This window comes from Pleurodeles waltl, chromosome 4_1 (assembly GCF_031143425.1).
Source record: "Pleurodeles waltl isolate 20211129_DDA chromosome 4_1, aPleWal1.hap1.20221129, whole genome shotgun sequence".
NCBI lineage: Eukaryota > Metazoa > Chordata > Amphibia > Caudata > Salamandridae > Pleurodeles > Pleurodeles waltl.
The window spans coordinates 215,480,769-215,492,968 of NC_090442.1; positions in this window are offsets into that span (position 1 = coordinate 215,480,769).

The following is a 12,200-nucleotide window of genomic DNA, read 5'->3' on the forward strand; positions in this document are numbered from 1 at the left end:
GCTCCATCTTGACCAGCTAACCCAAGATAAAACTATTGAGGATAGGTAGGATAGCCTACCCAGTGTATAAAACAATGCAATTGTCATGTTTTACAAATGTCAGGGCAACACAACCAATATCATGAGTAATTATCACAATAAGATTAACTGCAAAATAACATTGTACAAGGTTTATGCTTAATGTAACACTAAATTGTTGGAGGTAGATGCAGTTGCCACTCGCTTCGCTCATAAGGAGCAGGCGGGTGCGGCGTGCAGGGGGGTGTGGGTGTTGTGGGAGGTGGGGTCTAAAATTTAATAAAATTACAATTAAAAAAATTAACACTTACCTTTTTGCCGCCGAGCACTGCTCCGCTCCTCTCCTCTGCTGGCTGCAGGGAGGCACAGGCTCCCAGCCTGCCCTGTGGCCAATCCTGATGCTGCTCAAAGCAGCGTCAGGATTGGCTGGGAGCGCCAGGGCTGGGAGCCTGTGCAGGCTCTCTCCAGCCCGGCAACTGTGTTTCTGGGCTGGAAAGAGCCTACCATGCATGTGTGTTTGGCTGGCCAGAGGCGGCCAGCCAAACATACATGCGCAGTGAGGGGGAGTGCAAAGCACTCCCCCTCACTGCTACTCATCCCACGTGCCCCACCCTTTTTGCAACAAGGGGATAATAAACAGAGTTTAATATCCCCTTGTTGTGAAAGTTTTGCAGTTTCTCCTGCTGGCGGGGGTGGAGGGGTGACACTCCTCTGCCCTAACAGAGGATCAGCCCCTGGGTAGATGCCACAATACAACCAGCAACATTGTATCTTTCACATCAAAAGGTCGAGCTGCCACAGGGCCCATAGAGCCCACAGGAGAGACTGCCACTACCCCCCCGATGAAGCCCTCAGTGAAGAAGACACTTCTGGACCACTGGACATTGAAGGCTGTTCTGGACCTTCTGGGCAACCTGGTCAGACAACTACAGTGAGTCTCACTGTGCCCACATAAACACCTCCCAGCCCGGGTGCCTCTACAACACAGGCAACCATTCTCCCCCCAACCTGTGTTCCGAGCATAATGTCTACTATCTTGTGCCCCCTAGTCCAGGATCTTGAGTTACAGCGCAACACTTCCAACAGTGATGGTCCTGGAACCGGTGGGAGAGGGCAGCCAATGGCAAGGACACAGGACCGTGGGGGTAGGGTGTGTGGTTGGGAAGCTGTGGGCTGACGGAGTGAGGAGACTGTGACTGACCCCAGTCAGTACAACATCAGCCAACTCATGGGGGTCTATCAGGAGTCCAAAGGCTTGATGGGTCAGGTCTTGACCCCCTCCACCACCCACCATGCAAACGGGGATATCCGGCAAAGATTCCAGGAGGTGAGGATGGCGAGAAACCCATCACTGCCAGCAAGTGACCTCTTCCTAAAGGAACTCCTTTGTGTGCTACCTATTCATTCTGTTGACTGATCCTAACTACCAACAAGTTCTTATGGGTGGAGTACTGTGGACTTTGGACTCTCAGTGGTGTGGTAGCTACTCTAATGATTTCAATCACCATGACTGACACCTTCACTTTATTATTTTTCTCCTTTTCTGTCAAACTTAAATTTTCTGCACCAGCACTGTAATAAATTCACCCATCACAAACTCATTGTCTTCTTACTTAATTACAATATTTTGCTATATAGAGATGTAAGACCATGTGAACCATATAGTGAAGACATAACTTACTTGTACAAGGAGAGATATGTTACAGGTACGCAGTATTCTGCTCAGGATTACAACCATTACACACAAACACATTAGTACAAGTGTCTAGACACAGAAAACATTTTATTCTAGTGTACTGCACATCGGCTGTCCAATTGCATGGATCTTTGTGACATAAGAATGTATGACTCATACTGAGTCAAACTACATGTTCCGGGGTACCACCCCCAGACCACGGAAGGTAGGACTTTGTCAGACATTGTCCTTCAGAATAGGCAAACATTAAAGTGAATGATGTCAGCAGCTTCAGCCTTATCACACACCACACCAAAGTAATCCAGCATCAAATAATCCAAGATACAGACAGCTGGCAGTACAACAGTCCCTGATCACAGGCCCATCTTAATCAAATGACCATGCATCTGGAGGTATGACACAAACAGATGTCAGTGTTGTGCCACAGGCACTGTGGCCTGCAATGATGAAATACATCTACAGCTCATACATATAATACAAGAAGTGTGTTTAGCCAATGAGAAGGGTGAATGACTTGCTCGCAATCCATGACTACATATTTCATGTCCACATGATGACACACATGATGCTATTGGCCCAACACAGCACTCAAAATAAGTCCAATCTGCACTTCAGACCTTCCACCCAAATACTGTGAAAGCTGCCTTGGCACAAGTCTCATGCACCCCAAATGTGGGATCTACATTACCTGGAACAATCCATGTCCATATTTGCATGTCAGAATAGCATCCGATACCTGCCAATGTCACAACTCTGAAATGCCCACATGAGGATGTGAAAATCACCACGCCCACCGCCACCCCCTGCAGAAACTGGAGCAAGGTCACCGAAGCCCAGCTCACCACCGCTCTCCGCCACTCCCCACCACTGACGCCTCGGCCCACAAGCTCCACAAATGGATCGCTGACTGCCCTAACACTCTATCCCCCCCTGAGGAAACCCACCACAAATCAACACTGCAGGAAACTCAGCTGGTTCTCCTCCGACCTCCATGATTCAAAAAGCACCTGCAGATGACTTGAAAGAAAGTGGAGATGCAGCAAGAGCACGGCAGACCACAAAGCCTTCAGAGACGCCATCACATCTCACCACCGGCTCATCAGATCAGTGAGAAAATCAGCAATTCAGGAGCACATTAACACAAACGCACACAACAGCAAGGGGTTCTTCACCATAGTCAAATAATTTGCAAAACCCGGCTCAGCCACCACAGACATCCCCCCTCTCAATACCTCTGCGACAACCTCACCACCTTCATTCACCGAAAAATCCAGGCCATCTATAAAGGATATGCAAAACAACCCACTCCCCTGTCCACCAGTACCTCCAACCCCCCACCGACCCTGAACCACTGGACCCTCCTCACCCCAGAAGGCACCCTGAAACTCATGAGTTCGATCCACTTGGTGCACCCTCATACCCATGCCATCACCATATCTTGAACCGAGCAGGTGACACCATTGCACCCGAACTATGATGTGCCATCAACCACTCCATCGAGACTGCCACCTTCCCCGATGATTGGAAACACGTGGAGATAAACCCCCTACTGAAGAAGCCCTCTGCAGACCCGAGAGAGCTGAAAAACTACAGACCAATCTCACTGATCCCTTTTCCAGCTAAGGTAATTGAAAAAGCGATCAACACACAGCTCACCGAGTTCATTGAGACAAACAACAGCCTAGATCCCTCACAATCTGGATTCAGGAGCAACCACAGCACCAAAACCGCACTCCTAGCAGCCACGGATGACATCCGCACCCTATTGGACCACAGGAAAACCGCTGCCCTCATCCTCCTTGACTTCTCCGCCACATTCAACACCATCTCCCATACCACCTTGTGATCCAGACTACATGACGCCAGCATCTGCTGCAAAGCCCTTGAGTGGATCCGCTCTTTCCCGACCGACTGAACCCAGAGAGCTAGGCTCCCACCTTTCAGCTCAAAACCGATGGAAACCAGCTGCCAAGTACCCCAGGGCTCCTCTCTGAGCCCCACCCTCTTCAATGTCTACATGACTATGCTCACCAAGATCGTCAGACACCACAGACTCAGTATCATCTCATATGCCAACGACTTGCAGATAATTCTCTCCCTCACTCACAAACCATCACCAGCCAAATCATCTTTCACAACGGAATGAAGGCAGTCAGCAACTGGATGAAAGACAGCTGCCTCAGGCTCAAACTCAGATAAGATGGAGATCCTCATCCTAGGCCCCACCGCCACTGCCTGGGACAACTCCTGGTGGCCCCCTGCCCTCTTGACTGTCCTATCTCCCACTGACCACACACACAACATTGGCATTATTCTTGACTCCTCGCTGTCTATGGCCTGCCACGTCAATGCCATTTCATCCTCGTGCTTCCACACACTACCCCTGCTCTGCAAGATTTTCAAGTGGATTCCCATTAACTTGAGAAGAACACTCACCCATGCACTCATCAGCAGTAAACTTGACTACAGAAACGCACTCTATGTGAGCATTAACGAGGTGGACTATGCCCCACTGTTGCCTGCCATATGTGCCCTACAACAAACTACAGTGCTGTTTGAGTAGTGGGATCTACATGACAAGACAGGATGAGGATGTTTGTGAGGTTGAAAATCCTTTTTTGCAGGTGTGACAGAGTTACTAGAGCCCAATACAGCAATTCAGGCCACCAAAATGGCGGATGCCTGACCTACTCCACTGGGCATTAGGACCCGACCGCGACATCTGGCAGAAGCCATCATGTCGGTAGGTGGTTGCAACCACGGCATACACAGCCATAGGCTAACATTGTTGACAGTGGTGGTCGCTGGCTAATGGTTGTGTCCGCCGGTGGTGATGACTGCATACATGGCAGACGTGACTGCCATGTTCTGCAGATTCACTTGACTCCTGACACTGCTGTTAGCAATATCTCCAATACCTGAGCCGCTGTGTGCTGCCTCTGGGAGCAGTCATGCCACATCCTGCAGATGATAGGGCCCCTGCCTTCTCACAGAGAAGCTGGAGAGGCTGGTGTCTGAGGTCCTACCCCTGTAGGAACAGTTCTATGGCTCACCAGAGGATCAGGTAAGTCACTCAGGTGCACAATTTTCGCTGTACTTCACCATCCCTTCCCTCCTCATGGGCTGGAATTTGCCCCTGTGTGCTGGTTCTTGCATGCCTGTAATTGCAGTTTGTGTGGCATTAATGGGATGTAAAATGTGCTGGATGCACATAAGTAGGTAAGGGGTCATTACTGCATTCTACTGAATTCTATTTCCTCATGATTGTTGTAAATTTCAGACATGTTTGTGCATGACAGCATGAGCCTTGTATGCATGTTGTATGAGTAATTTGAGAGTCATGTGAGCAATGTGTATAGTGCCACAGATCTTTCAAGTCACATCTTAACTTGCAAAACTGTTGTGTGTAAGGAATATCATGAGTCATTCTGCCTTCATGTTGCCACACACATACCACATGCCAAACTGCTGTTGACTACATGATATACTGTCATGCATGGAAGTGATGGGAATGGAGTGTCATGTTGGTCAGGTGTGTTTAACCTGCAGATACCAGGGCCTGTCAGATGTTTCTCTGAGTATAGGACCTAGTCTAGGCTGTGGTAGAGTCACTGTAGCTATGCAACTGTGGCACTGTGTCCACTCCCTGTACCCCAACAGGTCCTGCTGTGTGGCCAATATGATGCTCTGGTGGCAAACCTGCCCTGAATGCCTCATTCCTTTGACTAGATTAGGAATGGGTACAGAAGTAAATCATTAACCTAGTCCATATGTGCATTTGGCATCATTGTCAATGTGCGTCTCCGACTCATGACACGTCCCTTACTGCTACAGTTCTGTTATCACCTTTACACAGGTCATAATTGCCTTGTACAGGTATACTGCATTACTGACAGTCCCACAGTGCAGACAGTGTGTTGATTCCTGGGAGGCCATGATATGTGAATCAGTAGCTTGATCACATATAATGCATGCCTTTGTTTGTTGGATGCTATCTCTGTAGGATAGACACATATGTCCAAAGGAGTGTTTTATGGTACAGGTACATATTACAGAACCCCAACCCCGGAAGTAGCATGAGTCTGTATTTGTCATTCCACATGTCCACAAATGGATAAGGAAGACACCTTCTGTGCCCACAATAGCAGCTCCTTGAATATTACTCATGTGTAATGAGGAAGTTTGTATTCTGGCAGTTGCCTGTAGGGACTGTATGCAGTGAGTCATTGTCACAGAGTGTGAATGTGTTGGTCCATTCATGCCTAAGGAGTTTAGCCTTCAGAAGCCACATATGTGTGTAGTGTTTCATTGTGGCTCAAATCAAAGTTCAGGTTGCTAGAGCAGGAGCTACCTGTTGTCATTAAGTTTGCTTAATCATTGTAGGCCATGATCAGGGTAGTGGGTTAGTCTGCAGATGCAAATACATACGTGTGTAGTCAGGTACTGGAACCTATTGGCTTGTGTGTTTCACACTTGGGGAGTATTAACAAATAGGAAAGTCCTAGCTTGGTGTCACTGACATGTATATGACTATTTGTGATGAAATTTGTGATTGTAATCTCTTTATTTGTCTTTATCATCCATGCAGGCCAATGCCTATCAGAAATGGAGAGCCATCAATAAGAAAGTGCGGACCCTGGGGGTCCACAACCATCAGAGCACCCACTATCAGAAGAGGTGGGAGGACCTGCGGCACTGGGCCCAGAAGATCGCAAAATCCCAGCTGGGGATGTCCTCCCAATGTAGGCTGGGTGCCTGTCAGACTATGACCCCCCTAATGGCCCTTATTCTGGCAGAGGCCTACCCAGACCTTGATGGGCGTTTGAGGACAGCACAGCTGCCACAAGAGGGTGAGTACAGGGCATATTTCTTCCTGTCACACTGCCAAGAATATGCTAACTCCCCCTGACGATTAGGGAATGAGTCATGTGTAACATAGTAGATGAGTGATAGTTTGTGTAGACATGTTTTGTGTTGTGTACTGATGTTCCTTGCTATTTGCCCAGGGACCTAGGACACAACTGTGTACATTTCATAAACAATTTTTTCTCCAGGGATAATATATGGTTGTGTACATTGATCAATCAAGAAGTTTGTTGTTGTAGTGGTTGTGAATTATATGCAACAGACCACTACTCAGTATTACAGGCCAAAGGTAAGTGAGTCATGGATCACTGTCCTCAGTCATGTGTCTGGTGAAATGAGTATTTTGGCTTCTGCCACCCAGAGGCTAGTTGTCTTCAGCGTATGACGGGTGCTGGTACCTCGCTACAGTCTATAATATGAAGATGGCCGTAAATGTAACACAGCATACATTGTTCTTTGGGCGCAGCCGCAAATCTAAACTTTCTATTGGTACATGGGGAATGTCCATTGACATGATTAATGTGCCATTACTGTTGCCAACAGTCTTTCTGCTTACATGCCAGCATGTGTCCCTTTCTCTTTGACAAAACATTTGTAAGCTGATGTTTTATCCATGGCCTGCCTGTGTAGATAGGATGCTGTCTATATTCCCTCACATATATGTACATGGCAACCTGTGTGTGGAATGAGACATTTACAATGGGGATACATTTTAGGTTGTGCCACATACAGGAGTGTGTCACCATTGTTTAATGGCTGACACATACCCTCAGACATCATAACATGTCATTTGGCATGTACAACTGCAGTAGCAATGAGGGACATGACAGGTAACCCTCAAGTTTTTAGCCACAATGTCCATTTCTATGCCATTGATGTAGAATCATGTAGCAAAATGCTTTGCAAATGTGACATGGGTAAGGTTTGCAACCTGACTGCTGGCATGCATCATGGGGTGACTTGCAGTTATGTGGAAATCACATGTGTTTGGGTACAAGCATTAATCCACAGACATGTAGGTGTGCATGGCCATAATGGAGACAAAGATGTAGCTTCCAGTTGGGCTAAATGTTGATGGCCTTCAACAAGTACTTGCAAATCTCTGGGCCTCTCCAACATCCAACGGACAAATGGCATCTACTGATGCACTGAGTATGTCATTGTAAGGATTGTCAGACATTAGTGGTGATGTCCCTGGGGCTTGCTGATTCTTTGTGTTGTGAAGTTTATAGATCTCTTTCCCGGACATGTTGCACATGATGTCTACAGTGTTCATTTCCATGTCAAATGTGTGGCCTATCTGATTTTAATACGACCTCCATGACTCTATTGGAACAAATATCCCTTGGTGAAGTGTCCGTTGTGGAACTGTTATCCAGTGTGATGTGAGTATTTCCATGTCACCTTCTCCAGGCTATTGTACGTTTGTCAGCAACATCACAGGATTTTGAAGCATCATTTCAATTTATTGGGTCATTATGTATATGTCAACTAGATGTGTGCATGACTTTGTGTGTGATTTGTGAAAATGCAATTGGCATTGGCCTACTATTGTATGACAACAGGTAACTGAGGTCTGCTCCACGGGGCAAAGCTTTGAGGGTGATGAGGTCTCCTACTAGTTCATTGGTTACTGTGATTGCATAACTTCAGCCAGGCAATTGTAGTCGTCTGAAATCCTGATTTTCCTGTGGGCAGCTGTTGACAGTGCAGATGGCTTGCATGCATATGGAATAGCACATGTATGAGCCACTTAGGAGGAGTTTGTTGCTGGGGCCTACTTGACATCATGGTCATGTTTTCTAATCAGAGCTGTTCTTCAGGTGTGATCATGGACATGTGATGACCCTATTTTCCTTTGTGTTTTCAGCATCAGCACCGGGAGGCAAAGGAAGCAAAGGAGACAGCCGAGTGGTGAGGCATCTGGCCACAGGCCCTTAGGTCAAGACACCATGGACACAGAGGGACCCAGTGGCCCGAAGGGCGAGGGGAGTGCCACAGGGAAGACTGGAATATCTTTGTCATCATCGGATTCTTCCTCCAATGGACACTCCCTAGTGATGGCAGATCCGTTGGGGCATGCCCCTGTTCCATCTTTGTCCGCAACTCTCCCTTCAATCACTGCCATCACTGTTGCTCCCCACCCAATTGGCCTTGCCCGCTCAACCAAGAGGGTGGGCGTCCCCTTTGCCGCAGGCACCTCTGCCCCAACCGATGTTATTCCTGCTGCCCTCAATGAGGAAGCTATTGACCGCCTGAAAAGTACCTCTGTGGGTCAGACATCCATTGTAAATGCCATCCAGGGATTGGCAACCCAACTCCAGCAAACAAATGTATTCCTGGAAGCAATGTCTGGCCTACAGAGATCTATTCAGGCTCTGGCCTCCACAATGACGGCAGCCAGTCACCCCTCACCTTCCATTCCCCCTCCACCTCCCTCTTCTCATTCCAAATGCCCCACCTTCCTACTTACCTCAGGAACATGGACTGATCCGCACGCACCCACACACACAAGAGCAGCACTCACAGACACAAGCACTGCAAAACACACTGGCACACAAGCAAACAACAGACACCCACAGACACAACATCAGTCACCACTTCCCCAGACACCCCCAACACCTCCACTGTCTCACACACAACATCAAGCATACCCACAGGTACCACCACAAAAATGTGACACACCCAATGCACACAGTATACCTGCAGACACCACCCAAACAGACATACACACATCCTCCACTCCATCCTCCAGCACCTCCCAGCCCCAAGACACACAAACACACTCAATCACCCAAGAGAAACCAACCAAACACATTCATACCTCCCACATGCACACACCCACGACATCACCACCAACACGTAGACAACCACTTCCTCAAATTCAATATCCCCACCCCCTTCTGCTGGCCATCCCCATGTAACTAAGAAAGTTTTTATATTTGACTTTGACCTTTCCTCTGTTCCCTTCACCCCGTCCCAAACCCAAGAGGCTCAGACCCACCTCCCAAACCCTCTCTTCTACCTCCAAGTCCTCCCCATCACACCTACCTCCCTGCAAGAACCCATACTCCTCCACACCCAAGAAGAATCCCACTCCTCCAAAGAAGCAGTCCACCACTCCCAAACACACCCATCCCAAATCTGACCCACCCCACCAAGGATGATCCCTGAGGTGCCTGCCTGCCCACTTGATGCCCCTTCCTGTGGAGGTTTCCTGGCAGGTGGAAGTCAAGTGAGGGCACAATGATGTGCCTGTGCAGCAAACTATGGACTTGCCAATGGCCTTGGACCTTAATTTAAAGTTAATAAACCCAAACAGTTGGGCGTTTTGGGTATACATTTGTCCTGCAATTCCTTTTCTACCTTTCTGTTGTTTCTGATTGACTTTTGTTGTTTGCATACAGTTGTGTGTGTTTCAGCCTGCTTGCTGATCCATTTGCTGTTGTCTGCAGTATCTGACTTTGTGGGCAGTGCTGTGCCCCCCAAGACAAGAGTATGGGCCTCATTCTGACCCTGGCGGCCGGTGACCGCCAGGGTCACCGGCCACGGGAGCACCGCCGACAGGCTGGCGGTGCTCCGAAGGGCATTCTGACCGCGGCGGTTCAGCCGCGGTCAGAAAGGTTAAACCGGCGGTCTCCCGCCGGTTTACCGCTGCCCTATTGAATCCTCCATGGCGGCGGAGCGCGCTCCGCCGCCATGGGGATTCAGACACCCCCTACCGCCATCCTGTTCATGGCGGGAAATCCGCCATGAACAGGATGGCGGTAGGGGGTGCCGCGGGGCCCCTGGGGGCCCCTGCAGTGCACATGCCAATGGCATGGGCACTGCAGGGGCCCCCGTAAGAGGGCCCGCAAAGTATTTCAGTGTCTGCTATGCAGACACTGAAATACGCGACGGGTGCCACTGCACCCGTCGCACCTTCCCACTACGCCGGCTCAATTCTGAGCCGGCGTCCTCGTGGGAAGGTTGATTTGCCCTGGGCTGGCGGGCGGCCTTTTGGCGGCCGCCCGCCAGCCCAGGGCAAATCTCAGAATCACCGCAGCGGTCTTTCGACCGCGGTGTGGTGTTCTGACGGGGTTACTTTGGCGGGCGGCATCCGCCGCCCGCCAAGGTAAGAATGACCCCCTATATGTTGACTGCATGTATATGTGGGTGTAAGTTGAATGGTGGTGTCATGGCATTGTGCTCTGTTTGGTATGTTAAATATGTCATCACATGTTGTCCAATGTCAGCATGTATGGTGTTAGACCTGTCACCCTGATATGGATTATGTATTCATCTTATGTGTGGCAGCTTGAGTTTTGCTTGTGCAGACATTTAGGGGGTCATAACAACCCTGGCGGACGGTGTTAAAGCGGCAGTAATACGGCAAACAGGCCGGCGGAACAAAAAAGGGAATTATGACCGTGGCGGAAACCGCCAACATAGACAGCCACTTTAACACTCCGCGACAAGCAGCGCGGCGGTCACTGCCAACAGACAGGCGGAAGACAAAGTACTGCCCACAGTATTACAACAGGCCAATCTGCCACCTTTTCCGGGGCGGATTCACCGTGGATAAAAACACGGCGGAAACAGCTTTTGCAATGGGAAAACGCTCACCTTAACACACTCCACGACGAAAGAGGGCACCATGGATCCGGAACTCCAAATACTCCCTGCGCTTGTTTTCCTGCTCCTCTACGAACATCAGCAACGGCGGTGCCGAAGACAACGGTGAGTATTGCACCTACGACATAGGGGAGAAGAGGCAAAAGTCAGGGACACACACATGCAACACCCCCACCCCACCCCGACCCTCGCACACTACAACACACACACCAATGCATTTCCAAACATCACAGTGACAACCCACAACCCCCCCTCCCCCCGGAAGAATGCAAAGACAAAAAGGAAGCCAGTACAACCATTGGTTCTGGAGGGGGACTGGTGCCCAGAGTGCATCACGCTCCCCGTGACGGTCCCAGTTCCGTCACTGCCCCTGCTGCTCATGGGCAAACGATGCTTGAGTTGGCGGTGCTTGCCCTGTTCAGCTGTGCTTTCCATGGCAGTGCTTGCCCTGTTCAGCGGTCTTTGCCCTGTTCAGCGGTGCTTGCCCTGTTCAGCTGTGCTTGCCCTGTTCAGCGGTGCTTGCCATGGCGGTCTTTGCCCTGTTCAGCGGTGCTTGCCCTGTTCAGCGGTGCTTGCCATGGCGGTCTTTGCCCTGTTCAGCGGTGCTTGCCATGGCAGTCTTTGCCCTGTTCAGCAGTGCTTGCCATGGCGGTCTTTGCCCTGTTCAGCGGTGCTTGCCCTGTTCAGCGGTGCTTGCCATGGCGGTCTTTGCCTTGTTCAGCAGTGCTTGCCATGGCGGTCTTTGTCCTGTTCAGAGGTGCTTGCCATGGTAGTCTTTGCCCTGTTCAGCGGTGCTTGACTTTGCTGTCTCTGACCTGTGCAGCGGTGTGTGCCATAGCGGTCCCTCATTGCCCAGCGGGGCTGTGGCTGCCGGGGCCCTCCTGGGCACGACTCTGGCGGTGGTCTCCAGACCAGTGACGATTGTGCTGCCCTCCTGGGCACTGACTCTGGCGGTGGTCTCCGGAGTGACGATTGTGCTGCCCTCCTGGGCACTGACTCTGGCAGT